The sequence below is a fragment of the Bos taurus genome, chromosome 16 (assembly GCF_002263795.3).
Source record: "Bos taurus isolate L1 Dominette 01449 registration number 42190680 breed Hereford chromosome 16, ARS-UCD2.0, whole genome shotgun sequence".
Taxonomy (NCBI): Eukaryota; Metazoa; Chordata; class Mammalia; order Artiodactyla; family Bovidae; genus Bos; species Bos taurus.
In genome coordinates, this window is record NC_037343.1 from 80814634 (window position 1) to 80828068 (window position 13435).

The window sequence follows — 13435 nt, forward strand, 5'->3', positions numbered from 1 at the left end:
TGGAGCAGGGCACCCGGGTCAGGAGAGGGAGACCCTGGACACAGACACATGTCGGAGCCTGATACGAGGACTGCAGGGAGGAGGCGGCCCTGAGCACGGAGGAAGAGACCAAGTGAGGAGCTGCCAGCCGGGGGCACCGGGCTGCCAGGGACATGGGGGGCTGGGAGGGGCAGGGCAGGCGAGGGGGCCTGGCCCCACCCCGCAGGCCAGCGCTCAGCCCCCGCGCAAGACAGCAGTCCACTCTGGCCGCCCCGCTGCTGGCACCGTGTGATGCAGGCCCAGCGGACCAACACGTGCCCGGCCCTCTTTGCCTCCCCTGGGTCCGCGGTCAGGGCAGCGGGCTTGCTCTCGTGGGAGGAGTCCCTCCGAGGGTCCTTCTCACCAGGCTGCCCCCCGCAGCAGCCGCCCGTGGCTGACAGCAGGCCTGCCAGCCCATCCGCTCCATCCATCAGTCCAGTGGGAGGCTCCCCTTGGAGCCCAGAGCACAGGCTGGGGCCCCTCCAGTACCTGGGGCTGAGCTAGAGCTTGGACCCCCGGTTGGACCCCCTCTTGTAGCCTCGGTCTGAACCTTCTGCTCCGGGAGAGAAGAGAAGGGTCCACGGCCACAGACAGGGAGCCATGACTCGGGGAGCCATCTGGGCACAAAGGCGAGAAGCCCCCACAAAGACTTCCAGCTCGTCTTCAGTCCCACACCCTGAGAGCCTCTCAGTGAGGGTGGGTGTGACTCCCCAGGCAGGAAAAGCATCAGGAGCTGCCCCACAAACAACCGAGTCCATCCCCACGGCAGGAGTGGGAACGAGCAAAGCACGCCCCTCGGCGCGGATGAGGCTCGGAAACCGCTCTCTGAGTGGAGGAGGCCAGACGCATTCGGGCCCGCTGCACAGTCTGGCTCGTGGAGTCCACAGCAACAAGCGCACAGCAGTGAACCCACGGCGGAGGCGCTGACGGCGGGGACGGGGACGGGCCGAGGGAATCGTCCTGGGTCTGCACTGGGGCGATGTCACCAAGCAGCGCTCTGTCTTAACAGCTCAGCAGATGGACACTTACGAATGTGCGTCTCACTGCATGTAAATCACACCTCGATGAAAACACAGGCGAACAGGGAAAAGGAGGAAAGGGTCCCTTCCCTCTGGGTTGGAGGGAAAGGAGCGCCCGGGCTGTGAAGTGGGCCGTGGACGGCGGGGTGGGGAGGGGGTCCTCCTGCTTCTCTCTGGACCGGGTCTCGCTCAGGCTCTGCTCGGGGCCCGGCCGGCCGGCTCAGGGCAGCAGCGGGCACCTCCCAACGCAAGGCGGGTGAGGCGGGCAGAGGCCACGGCCCTCCTGGCTCAGACACCGGGCTCTGTCCCGCCCTCCCTGGCGCCCTGCTCCCACGGTGACGGCCACACTGGGACTTCGGTTCCTGAGGCTTGAGCTCGTCGTTTCAAGTCTTCCCTTCCTGTGTCCTCTGCCTCAGCCACACCCGTGAACCCTCCCTGCGAAGCCAGGGCTATTTATGAGGGCCTGGAGACAGCCGGGGCCGGGGGGTGCACAGGCTGTGCCCAGGGGCCCAGGGCCCTCCAAGGCCCCCCACCCCTGCCCCGCTCGGACAAATAAACAGCCCCAGGCATAATCCACCCAGAAGCATGGTCCGCGGGGCTGGGCAGCCAAGCATTTGTGGCCAACGTGCTTTGGCCCCAACACCTGGCCCAGCGGCATCTGCCCTCTGAGGACCACGTGCAACGGCGCTGGGGGTGGCATGGGGTGCCCAGACCAAGGTGACGATCAGGGCCGGGGAGAGCCAGGAGTAGGGGCTCCTGTGAGCAGGAGAGGGGACGGATGGCCACGGCCGCCCGGGGGAGGGACAGATGCCCAGGACCACCTGGGAGAGGGAACAGGCACCCGGGAGATGGACAGATGCCTGGGAGAGGGGACAGATGCCCGGGAGAGGGGACGGACGCTCGGGAGACAGACGGGGGCCTGGGAGAGGGGATGGGAGAGGGGACAGACGCCCAGGAGAGGGACGGGAGAGGAGACAGATGCCCAGGAGAGGGGACAGATGCCCAGGAGAGGGGACGGGTGCCTGGGAGAAGGGACGGGCGCCCGGGAGAGGGACGGACGCCCAAGAGAGGGGATGGAAGAAGGGACGGGTGCCTGGGAGAGGGGATGGGTGCCCGGGAGAGGGACGGGCGCTTGGGAGAGGGGCCGGGGGCCGGGAGAGGGGACAGACACCTGGGAGAGGGACAGAAGAGGGGACAGATGCCCAGGAGAGGGGACGGGAGAGTGGACGGGCGCCTGGGAGAGGGGACGGGCGCCCGGGAGAGGGACGGACGCCCGGGAGAGGGGATGGGAGAGGGGACGGGTGCCTGGGAGAGGGGACGGGCGCCTGGGAGAAGGACGGACGCCCAGGACCACCCAGCAAAGGGGACAGAAGCTCGTGACAGCCCAGCTATGGATGCCCCACCGTGTCCCCTGAGGCATCCGTGAGCCAGGATTTCCTGACCCAACTGAGCCAGGACCCTCAGGCTGTTCCAGGTCCAAGTCCAGCCCAGCAGGCTCTCCTCCATCCTGGGCTGCCTCTCCAGCCCTGTGGGCCCATCGCCCCTCCCAGACCCAGACACGGAGGCCTCTGTCTCCACTGCACGTGGGGCTGGGTGTCCTGGCCCCTGTGGCTGGCTCTGTGGGACCCGTTCTACCTTCTCCCCAGTCACGCCAACCCTGGGGCACATTCTGGGCCCCCCAGGGGCCACGGCCAGCACGAGGAGATGGGGTGACTCGGGATGACATGGTCTTGAGAGGACAAGGCCTTGTGGTGACACGTGGTAAGGAGCTGGGTGGCAGTGGAGAGACCTGGGCTCACGGGACTCGGGAGGGCTGGGGCATCAGCTCCAGGCCAGCTGACAGGCCAGAGTGCTCACTGCATCGCCAGACAGCACAACTAAATTCATGCAAAATGGTTATTTTCAACTCTGAGGAGAAAATGAGAAACAGAACTCAAAATATATGCTTTTGCAGTGTTCTTAGACTAACTGGGTGAAGTCTGCAGGGATGATAAGGTTAAGTAGCTGCTCTTAGAGGACAAATCTTAAGCACTTGTCAAAGTAAACGTAATAGCAAAGTTAGTAAAAAGCCGATGTGAGAGAGTCCTGCCCCTGTGTAACAGACATGAGGTCTGCAGTTCACGTCCACAGGCCATTGAAGACGCTGCCCACCGGGGCTGTGCAGGTTGGGGGCAGGGCGCCGCAAAGAACAGGGGTCCCAGGCACACCCGATTCCCTAGAGCTGTGTGGCTTTGGGCAAGTTACCTACCTTCTCTGTTATTGTTGTTCAGTCGCTAAGTCATGCACAGCTCTTTGAAACCCCATGGGCTGCAGCACGCCAGGGTTCCCTGTCCTTTACTATCTCCCGGAGTCTGCTCAAACTCATGTCCATGGAGTCCGACCCTCTCTGGGTCCTGGCTTCACTATCTGCAGAAAGGGGACGTAGGTCCTGCCTCCTCGGGGGTACCAGGGGGAGCAAACAAGATCCTGGAATGGGAAGTCAACCTGCGGGGGCCGCTCACAAAACTAGAGGAACTTCCACAGGGCAGGCTTCAGAAAGAGGCAGCTGGGGACGCGGGACCAGCCCCGTGGGGCTCCAGGCTGGCTCAGCTTCATGCACAAGGTCAGGCCACAGCTGCACACAGTGTGCCCTGAGGGTCTGCGTGCCACAAGCCCTCACGGCACGTCCTTCAGGGCTACCTCTGCACTCATCAGCCCCACCAGCTTCTAAAACAGAAGGCCCGGGGTCAAGGAGACTTTCAGAGGCCTGCAAGGGAACCTAGGTTCCAAAATACAAAATAAAACTGCAAAAACTGAAATTAACCGAAGTGACTGCATCTATAAATCCTAACATCGTGCCAACTGAATCGATAATTAAATTTACTTTTCATAAAATGCATTATATTTGAAAATAAGTGGTAGGTAAATGTTTTCTCACTTCACAATAGTTTCTGCTGAGGTTCAGGGTTACCAAGAAATAGCCTACATTAAATGACTAAGAAATGCATTGCCAATGTCCAAAGACTTTGACAGGTGTTTTTAAATTTTTTACAACGAAAATACCAGTGCTCCTTTGGGGGTGCAGAGTGTGGTGCAGAGTCCTAGGGCTCTGGCTGGTGAGAGTGCCCAGCGGGCCTGGGGCCTAGGCTTAGCATCACCAGTCAGGCCAGCCTGCTGCCCAGGGAGCCGCCACGGCCACCTCTCTGGGGATGACCGACACGACCCGGGACGATACGCCGATAACTTGACTCCCTGTTTCGCCATCTTTAGAAAACACCCACGGTTATCCGACCAAGTCGTAGGAGGGCTTCCCAGGTGGCGCTAGTGGTAAAGAACCCACCTGCCAGTGCAAGAGAGGTAAGAGACACAGGTTCAGCCCCTGGGTGGGGAAGGTCCTCTGGAGGAGGGTACAGCACCCACTCCAGCATTCTCGCCTGGAGCATCCCATGGACAGAGGAGCCTGGCAGGCTACAGTCCGAGGAGCCGCAAAGAATCGGACACCACTGAAGTGACAGCACAGCACAAAATGGTAGGAAAGAAGAACTTCTTTCTGCGTCTCTTCCTCCCAAAGGTTGATTTTCATTCTTCTTACTGGTTATTTCCACCTATAGTCTTGAGTTTCGGTCTCTTGTTTTAGGACAGTTCGACAAGACTCTTGAACCGCCCCTGAATAAGACAAGCGTGTTGGGGACCCTGTCCCTCCCCTCCTGCCCCCTCCCCAAGGCCACACCTGATGCTCCATCGCCCAGAGACCACCACCCGCACTTAACTCCCCAGAGACCACCACCCAGACTTAACTTGCTTCAGGAGGACAGTGCAGGTCACGCTCAGGGTTGGGGCTGGTGAGTGTGGTCTGTACCCTCTCAACTCTCCTCTTTGGTGAGACAGGGGGCGGCACAGCAGGCCTCACAAGGCAAGGTGGGGAAGATAAGGAACGCGAGAGACATGTACAAGACTTTCTGCAAATACACGCTCACTTGCATGCAGCCTGGAGCCGCTGGTCCTGGTGGGACCGTTTGGTTAACTCTCTGACCCTCAGCTCCTTCACCAGTAAAACGGGGAGAAGACCAGTGCCCATCTCACTAAGAGGCTGTGAGCTCAGTTCAGAGCGCTTTGCCCTGAGGGCACGCCTGGCCCAGTGTAAGGGGTCGTGACCACAGTTCTTCTTCCGGGAGAGAAATCCACAGCTCAGACCCCAACAGGGCAGGTGGAAGGAGGCACGGCCCTTTGGAGGGAGCACTGGGGCACGTGAACACGGCCTGTGGAGGGGGACACATATGTGTCAGTGTCATCCGTGTGACTGTGTGGGACATGTGTGTCTGTTCAGTGCCATCTGTGTGACTGTGGGGGACACACGTGTGTCAGTGTCATCCGTGTGACTGTGGGGGCACACGTGTGTCAGTGTCATCTGTGTGACTGTGGGGGACACACGTGTGTCTGTTCAGTGTCATTTGTGTGACTGTGGGGGGCACACGTGTGTCAGCCCAGTGTCATCCATGTGACTGTGTGGGACATGTGTGTCTGTTCAGTGTCATCTGTGTGACTGTGGGGGACACACGTGTGTCAGTGTCATCCGTGTGACTGTGGGGGCACACGTGTGTCAGTGTCATCTGTGTGACTGTGGGGGGCACACGTGTGTCAGCCCAGTGTCATCCGTGTGACTGTGTGGGACATGTGTGTCTGTTCACTGTCATCTGTGTGACTGTGGGAGACACACGTGTGTCAGCCCAGTGTCATCCGTGTGACTGTGGGGGGCACACGTGTGTCAGTGTCATCCGCGTGACTGTGGGGGACACATGTGTCAGTGTCATCCGTGTGACTGTGGGGGACACGTGTGTCTGTTCAGTGTCATCCGTGTGACTGTGGGGGGCACACATGTGTCAGTGTCATCTGTGTGACTGTGGGGGGCACACGTGTGTCTGTTCAGTGTCATCCGCGTGACTGTGGGGGGCACACGTGTGTCAGTGTCATCCGCGTGACTGTGGGGGACACACGTGTGTCAGTGTCATCCGTGTGACTGTGGGGGGCACACGTGTGTCAGTGTCATCCGTGTGACTGTGGGGCACACATGTGTCAGTGTCATCTGTGTGACTGTGGGGGACACGTGTGTCTGTTCAGTGTCATCCATGTGACTATGGGAGGCACACGTGTGTCAGTGTCATCCGTGTGACTGTGGGGGACACACGTGTGTCTGTTCAGTGTCATCTGTGTGACTGTGGGGGGCACACGTGTGTCAGCCCAGTGTCATCCGTGTGACTGTGGGGGACACACGTGTGTCTGTTCAGTGTCATCCGTGTGACTGTGGGGGACACACGTGTGTCAGTGTCATCCGTGTGACTGTGGGGGACACACGTGTGTCTGTTCAGTGTCATCTGTGTGACTGTGGGGGGCACACGTGTGTCAGCCCAGTGTCATCCGTGTGACTGTGGGGGACACACGTGTGTCAGCCCAGTGTCATCCGTGTGACTGTGGGGGACACACGTGTGTCAGTGTCATCCGTGTGACTGTGGGGGCACACGTGTGTCAGTGTCATCTGTGTGACTGTGGGGGACACATGTGTGTCTGTTCAGTGTCATCCGTGTGACTGTGGGGGGCACACGTGTATCAGTGTCATCCATGTGACTGTGGGGGACACACATGTGTCAGTGTCATCCGTGTGACTGTGGGGCACACATGTGTCAGTGTCATCTGTGTGACTGTGGGGGACACGTGTGTCTGTTCAGTGTCATCCATGTGACTATGGGAGGCACACGTGTGTCAGTGTCATCCGTGTGACTGTGGGGGACACATGTGTGTCTGTTCAGTGTCATCCGTGTGACTGTGGGGGGCACACGTGTATCAGTGTCATCCGTGTGACTGTGGGGGACACACGTGTGTCTGTTCAGTGTCATCTGTGTGACTGTGGGGGGCACACGTGTGTCAGTGTCATCCGTGTGACTGTGGGGGACACACGTGTGTCTGTTTAGTGTCATCTGTGTGACTGTCGGGGGCACACGTGCGTCAGCCCAGTGTCATCCGTGTGACTGTGGAGGACACATGTGTGTCTTTTCAGTGTCATCAGTGTGACTGTGGGGGGCACACGTGTGTCAGTGTCATCCGTGTGAGTGTGGGGGACACACGTGTGTCTGTTTAGTGTCATCTGTGTGACTGTGGGGGCACACGTGTGTCAGTGTCATCCGTGTGACTGTGGGGGACACACGTGTCAGTTTGGTGACATTTGGGGTGACTGTGGGGCTGTAGGTCCTTGCCCTCGGGTAGCGCGTGGGCTGTGGCTCGGGAGACTGCCCGAGCGAGTGGGAGGGCAGGTGGAGAGGGAGGCAGCTTCGGAGCAAGACTGTGGCAGAGCCCAGACGTGCCCTGCGCCAGTCACTGGCCTCTACTGACTGGACATCTTTTCAAAATGAAACATTATCAGGAAAAAACCTTCCCACATCAGAAGGCCCCACCATGCCCCCAGGGCCGAGGAATCGGGGCCAGCCCTGACCTGACAGCTGCCACCGTCCCCCGAGGGTGTGTGTGTTGTGGGCGGGGTGTGGGGGAGGGCCGAGACCCCCAGAACCGCCCCAGACGGGGCCAGGTCGGCGGCTGCCGGTGGGTCCTAGCCAGGGCCGCGCCTGGCGGCAGGTCAGCTGTCTGCTTTGTCCAAGGAGAGCAGACAGAACAGTTGGCATCTCAGCGGCGCCTGGAGCCCAGCCTCCTGCCCAGCTAACTCAATTATCTGCACCAGTGAGCTGGGCAGAAGCACCGGTGTGACAGTCACCTCTCAGGGTCTACTCCACGCTTTGCCCGGGTCTGCAAAACTAGGGGCCTGCAGAGCGCGGGAGGAGCGCTAACAGCAAGGAGCAAAGGACGCCCGCCACCCTGGCCTCCTGCCCTCCGGCTGCACCCAGCTCCTGAGGGCACTGCCCACGGCGGGACAGCGGCCTCGCCTGGCTGACAAGCCATGACGCCCAAGGAGGGCACGTGGAGGAGCGGGAGCAGAGAGCCGCCTCCCCCGGACGCGGGGGGTCCCAGCTGGCCTGTGGGTGACCGACCCGGGGAAGGGGAAGGCTCCATGGCTCCCACCACCCAATTGCTCCCCCAGGGGATTTCCCAGCCTGGCCAGACCACGGGGATCATGGTGACGGAAGGGGCGGGCTGAGACCAGGAGCGTGGGGAGCAGCGTCTTAGGAGACAGGCGTTTTCGCCATGCCATCCTGGGGAGAAGCAGGGCCTCGGCCGGGTCTGCCTGTGTCACGTGGACGGCACTGCCAAGCTCAGGGGCAGAGTATGACCCTAACGGTGGACATTTGTGGGCTATCCACCGTACGCCGAGGACTTCGCTGCAAAGTCAAGACCTGAACCTTGACTCCCAATCTGCCTTGCTTCACTGTCAACTTCCTGCTGTGACGACACCCATCTTCCCAGAAGGTTCTGGAGATCACGCCAGTGAGCGCGATCTGAAGGAGACGGGTCGGAGGAAGAGCCCGGGGCCACGCCCGGCACCACGTCCAGACCCTAAATGGCTGCCACACTGTTCCGCTCGGCTTACCGCTAGCCCTGCTTCATTCGGGGGTGCATCGGGGAGGCCCCTTTACCTGGGATCTCCACCAGCGGGTGGCAGTCATGCCCACCACAGATTAATCCAAGAGGAAGCCTAACAGGGCGTCCACGTCAGAACCAGGCAGTTTCAGCACACCGTTGCGGGGGTTCCCAGGCCACAGAGGGGTCCCGGCCTGAGGACCCTGGGGGGAGGCTTTAGAGGTGCCCGTGATGTCTGGAAGGCAAATACGGGGCTCCAAGACATGGTTCTTTCCAGCTCTGAGTTTAATTCTACAGAAGTTGGTGTTTATTCTGTTTACAAATGGACTTTAAAATCTGGGGAGGGATGAAAAGTGGGTCAGTTTACTGTCCAGACGGGGAGGAGCAGCGTCACTGCAAGCAGTGACCAGCCCGGGCTTCCGGGGAGGAAATCGGCTCAGCCACTCCCCCTCACTGTCACCAGAATCACCGAGGCAGCCACCTCCAAGCTGAGGGAAGCCCCGGGACCCGTCCTGTCTGAGGTCCCAGTGAGGCTGCCACCGAGCCAGAGAAACACAGCTCATGCCGGGGTGGCCTTGTGTCCTCCCGGCCCCCAGAAGACCCAGAGTCGGTTCACGTCTGTACTTGAGTGAGCTCGTGTCTACACCTGGCTGAGCTCCTGTCTGTCTACACCGGGTGAGCTCGTTTCTACGCCTGGGTGAACTGTTTCTATGCCTGGGTGAGCTCGTGTCTACGCCTGGGCGAGCTCCTGTCTGTCTACACCTGGGCGAGCTCCTGTCTGTCTACACCTGGGCGAGCTCCTGTCTGTCTACACCTGGGCGAGCTCCTGTCGGTCTACACCTGGGTGAGCTGCTGTCCACGCCTGGGTGAGCTCGTGTGCACACCTGGGCTGGTCGTGTCTCTGACGTGGGGACAGTGGTTGGCACACTGTTTTTAAGTCAGGAAGACCTGAGTCAGACGCTTCCTTCTAAGATGCTCCCTTTGGAGGTGGGGTGGGGTCCTTTAACCCCCTGATGCCTCCAAGTCCTGACCTTTCTAGTTTTTACAAAGTATTCAGATTCACAGGAGAAAGCAGGTTGGTGGGGGCGGGCGGGGAGGGGAGGAGCGTTCGAGGCGGCCGTTTACAGAGAGGAGCCCTAGCTCTGGTGGCGGCGGTGACGACAGCAGGGATGTCCTCAGTGCCACAGAACGGTTGCTTAGAGTCATTAAGTGGTCAATTTTATGTTATATATATTGAACCCCAATAAAGTTTTAACATTAAAGTTTAATAACTATAAAGAAGAATATAATAAACATGCACCAACCCACCCAACTACAAAATGTTAGCACTTGGTCAAATTTTCTTCAGTTTTTTACATAAAAGAAATGAAAATTAAAAAAAAAAATGTTTCAGAGGGATTTTTCTCAGGAACTCAAGGGAACATCAACCCAATAGAAACAATCAGTGTGACGTACCAGAAAACACGACAACCTCAACTGATACAGAAAAAGTCATCTGACAGAATCCAACCCGTGTTTGATAAAAGACACTGAGAAAAGTTGGTTTAGGAGGGATTTCTTCAACACAACAAACAGCATTTATGAAAAACCCACGGCAAATATTGTAATCTGTGGTAAGGACTGAAAGCTTCCTTCTCAGATCAGGAACAGGTCGGGGCTGCCGGCTCTCACCGTGGCCGCTCAGCTCTGCACGGCAGGTTCCAGCAGGGCGATTAGGGGAGAAGCAGAAATAAAAGCCATCTTCACGGAAAAGGAGTACATCTATCTCTACTGTTGACACGACCCTACCTATAGAAAATCCCAAAGAATCCACACACAGAAGCCACAAGAGCGAAGAAACAAATGTTTCAGGGGACAAGATCAGAGCCCAAAAGTCAGCGGCAATTCGGTACGCTGGCAGTGAATAATCCAAAGAAGACATTAAGAAAACAACGCCACTTAAGAACGCTTTCAGAGCTTCTGAGGTCTGAGCATCAGGGCAGTCTGGCGGCCTCTTGAGGTGGAAACATCTCGTTATTCACGGTCCTTGCTGGGGGAGCCTGTGTCAGCTCCTTTAATTTTTCATGCCTGTTAGCGCATCTCATTACAACCAAAGAGAGCAAATGCGCTTGATGGGGACAGACGGGCAGGAGGCGTGGGCTACACCCACAGGAGGCCCAAGTAGCCTGGGTCTCTGGACCCAGGAGCCATCCAGCTCCCTTCATGTCTCAAGAGTCACAGGAAACTGGGAGCAAAATCCCAAGCCCATTGGAGGAAACGGGACCTGAATCAGCCTTCCCCAGAGCAGGGAGGAGCAAAGCAGGCCCAAAAAATTGTTCTTAGCGGGGTGTTTTCCACTTGAGAAGTTGGTGGGGATTTTTAAGTTGAAGACGGAACTAGAGGTGTTTTTAAAGATGATTTAGTGACTCAGGGCCAGAAAGATGAAGTGTTATCTCCCAGTTCCCTCTCTGTGGTCCTGAGACTCTCAGCGTTGGGGGCTGCTTCCACCATGGAGATGGTCTCCCTTCCCTTGTTTCTGTTCCTCTCTCTTGCCTACACCTGTGTGACACCTGCTAAGCTCTGTGGATGGAGACTCCAGGAAGAGAGACGCTCTGATGTACACAGGTGACTGGCTGGGAGAGAAGGTGCCCTGGACCAGCACAAGGGAGCCCTGCCTGCCTGGCTGTGTCTGCAGCCTGGCAGGGCGGCTCGGAGCCGCTCTGCTCCCTCCCAGGGGCCCCCGAGTGCCCTCTGTGGACGGGACGGCAGGCAGGGCAGGGGCCAGCATGGGAAGAGACCCCTTTGACTCATTTTCCTAAAGGCCAAACCCATTAAGAAGTCAAAAGAACTTTAAAAGAGAAGGGAAGTGATACTGATGGAAAATGAAAAGAGGAAGAGAGAAGGGTTTTAAAAGATGGACAAGAGATGTTTCTATTCCAGGCCATTCTGGGGCCAGAGCTGGGCTGACGCCAGACGCTGCCATGGGCTCAGGAGGGGGCCGGGTTTGGGAAGGGAAGGAAAACACTTACAAGGTGCCTGGTAGGTGCTGGGCCTTATAGGTGGTCAGACAGAAGCTGGCAGGAGGGCAGATAAACACACAGAGCAGAATGTGAAACGCCCCCACGGGGAGCTCAGTGGGAGGGGCTGTTCCCTTTAAACCTGGGCAGCTCGGGAAACTAGAGGCTGGAGCACTGATCAGAACAGCCTCATGTGTCCTCCCCAGTATGGACATGAGGAACGACCCGCCCCCAGGTTATCCAGGGAGTGAGCAACACAGGCTGACACAGAACTACAAACAGATCAAAAACTTTCCCCCCAAATCGCTGCTGAAAGCCCAGACTTCTGTGCCGCTTTGTCTGGGGAGGAAACCCAGTCACTGTGATTCCTGGTCTCATTTCCAAGTTTAATCCCAAAGACTCACAAACCCAAACTCAAAGCAGGAAGAAAAACAAAGCATGCATAAGCAGGCTGGAGTCCTCTTGCCTGACCTGAAGGGAGCCCAGGTCCAGGGACCCGCAGCTCCGCCCCCTCGGGGAGGGTTCTTTGTACGAAGGCAGCGGCCCCATTAGAAGTGAGTTGCAGGGGACACCGCGTTGGAGAACCAGACGCTCACAAGAGGCAAACCCTGGCAAACTCTCTGCTTCTGCGGCTCGAACAAGGCCGCAGGCTCCTCAGCACTGAATTTGAACGAGCCAATGGTGTCCCAACAGCTGAAACAGGAAGCCAGATAAACGGCACTGCCGCGGGGATGCGTGGCCCGGACGAGGCGCCGGCTGCGCCCCAGGATCTCTTAACAAAGTCCCCTGACTCCCCCAGGCCGAGTGAGGTTCCTCAGTTGCGCTGGGGCGAGGAGCCCGTCTGCCGGGCGGGGGTCACTCCTGCACCCCGCCCCTCCGCCTCCCCTCTGGGCCCGAGCAGACCCGTCCGGCTCCTTATCCTCGCCCAGTCTCCGTGGCTATGAGCACAGAAGGGGACCACAGGGACCACACACCCTTAGGTGGGCTTTGAGTCCGGCGGCTCCGGGAAGCCATCTCAGGCGCGCGCCAAGGCCGGCCTCCGAGGACTGGCCCGAGGGCACTTCTCTGCGCATCCCGGAGCCAGGGAACGCTTTCTGGAACAGCCGCCAAGGTCACCTGCCCGGCTGTTCACCGCGCTCTGCTGGGATGGAAGAGGATGTCGGCAGGGTGCGTGTGTGTGTGTGTGTGTGTGTGTGTGTGTGTGTGTGTGCCTGTGTGTGTAGTAACATAGCGCCCGGTATCTCTGATCGTAGGATCTCAACATCCTTTCAACTACACCACAAGGGAAAGAAAACGCGGCCCAGACGGGGTGGGCCGGGACGGCCCCCGACCAGCCGACTCCTGCACAGACGCGCAGCCCCGCGGGGACCTTCCCGGGTGCTTGTTCCAGCTTCTTTCCCGCTCCCCGCGCGCAGCCTCCCGCGGGCGCAAGACCACCTCCCGGGACTCGTGCCCAGCCCCACAGGACCCCCGGCCCCGCCCGGTCCCCGCGCCGGCCACTCACCCGCGCGCCTGCGCCCCGGGGCCCGGGCTCCGCGCCGCCGCCGCGCACAGCTGCGCATCGGGACCGCGCCGCAAGAAAGTTCTCGGGCTCCCGCGCCGGGTCGAGCCCCGTGGAGTCTCGGCGTCCACGCTCCGGCCGCGGGTGGCACTAGGGCAGCCGCCGGCGCCGGGCCCATGACGCGGAGAGAGGCAGCATCCCGAACAAAGTGCGTCCCCGGCCGGGCGCGGGGCGGAGCCTGCTGACCCGCTGCCCCGGGCACACGCCGGCTGCCTCCCCGGGCCAGGGGCGGAGGCTGCGCCGCCGAGCGCCCGCTCCCCCCCGCGCTGTGCCAGTCGAACCCACAGAGGGGCGGAGGCGCCGGGGCCTTCCAGACTTTGTCATTGGAAAGCTATTCCCGT

The 13435-nt window shown here is 59.4% G+C and overlaps 1 protein-coding gene across 1 annotated transcript in view; it reads right to left on the reverse strand.

Annotated features, from left to right (window-relative positions):
- The window catches only part of NAV1 (neuron navigator 1), a 196958-nt gene extending 183781 nt beyond the window's left edge, over positions 1 to 13177 (reverse strand). The window contains 1 exon segment of the mRNA XM_059875850.1: positions 13038 to 13177. The gene's annotated coding sequence lies outside the window, so the exon portion shown is untranslated.
- Positions 13178 to 13435: the final 258 nt, after the last annotated feature.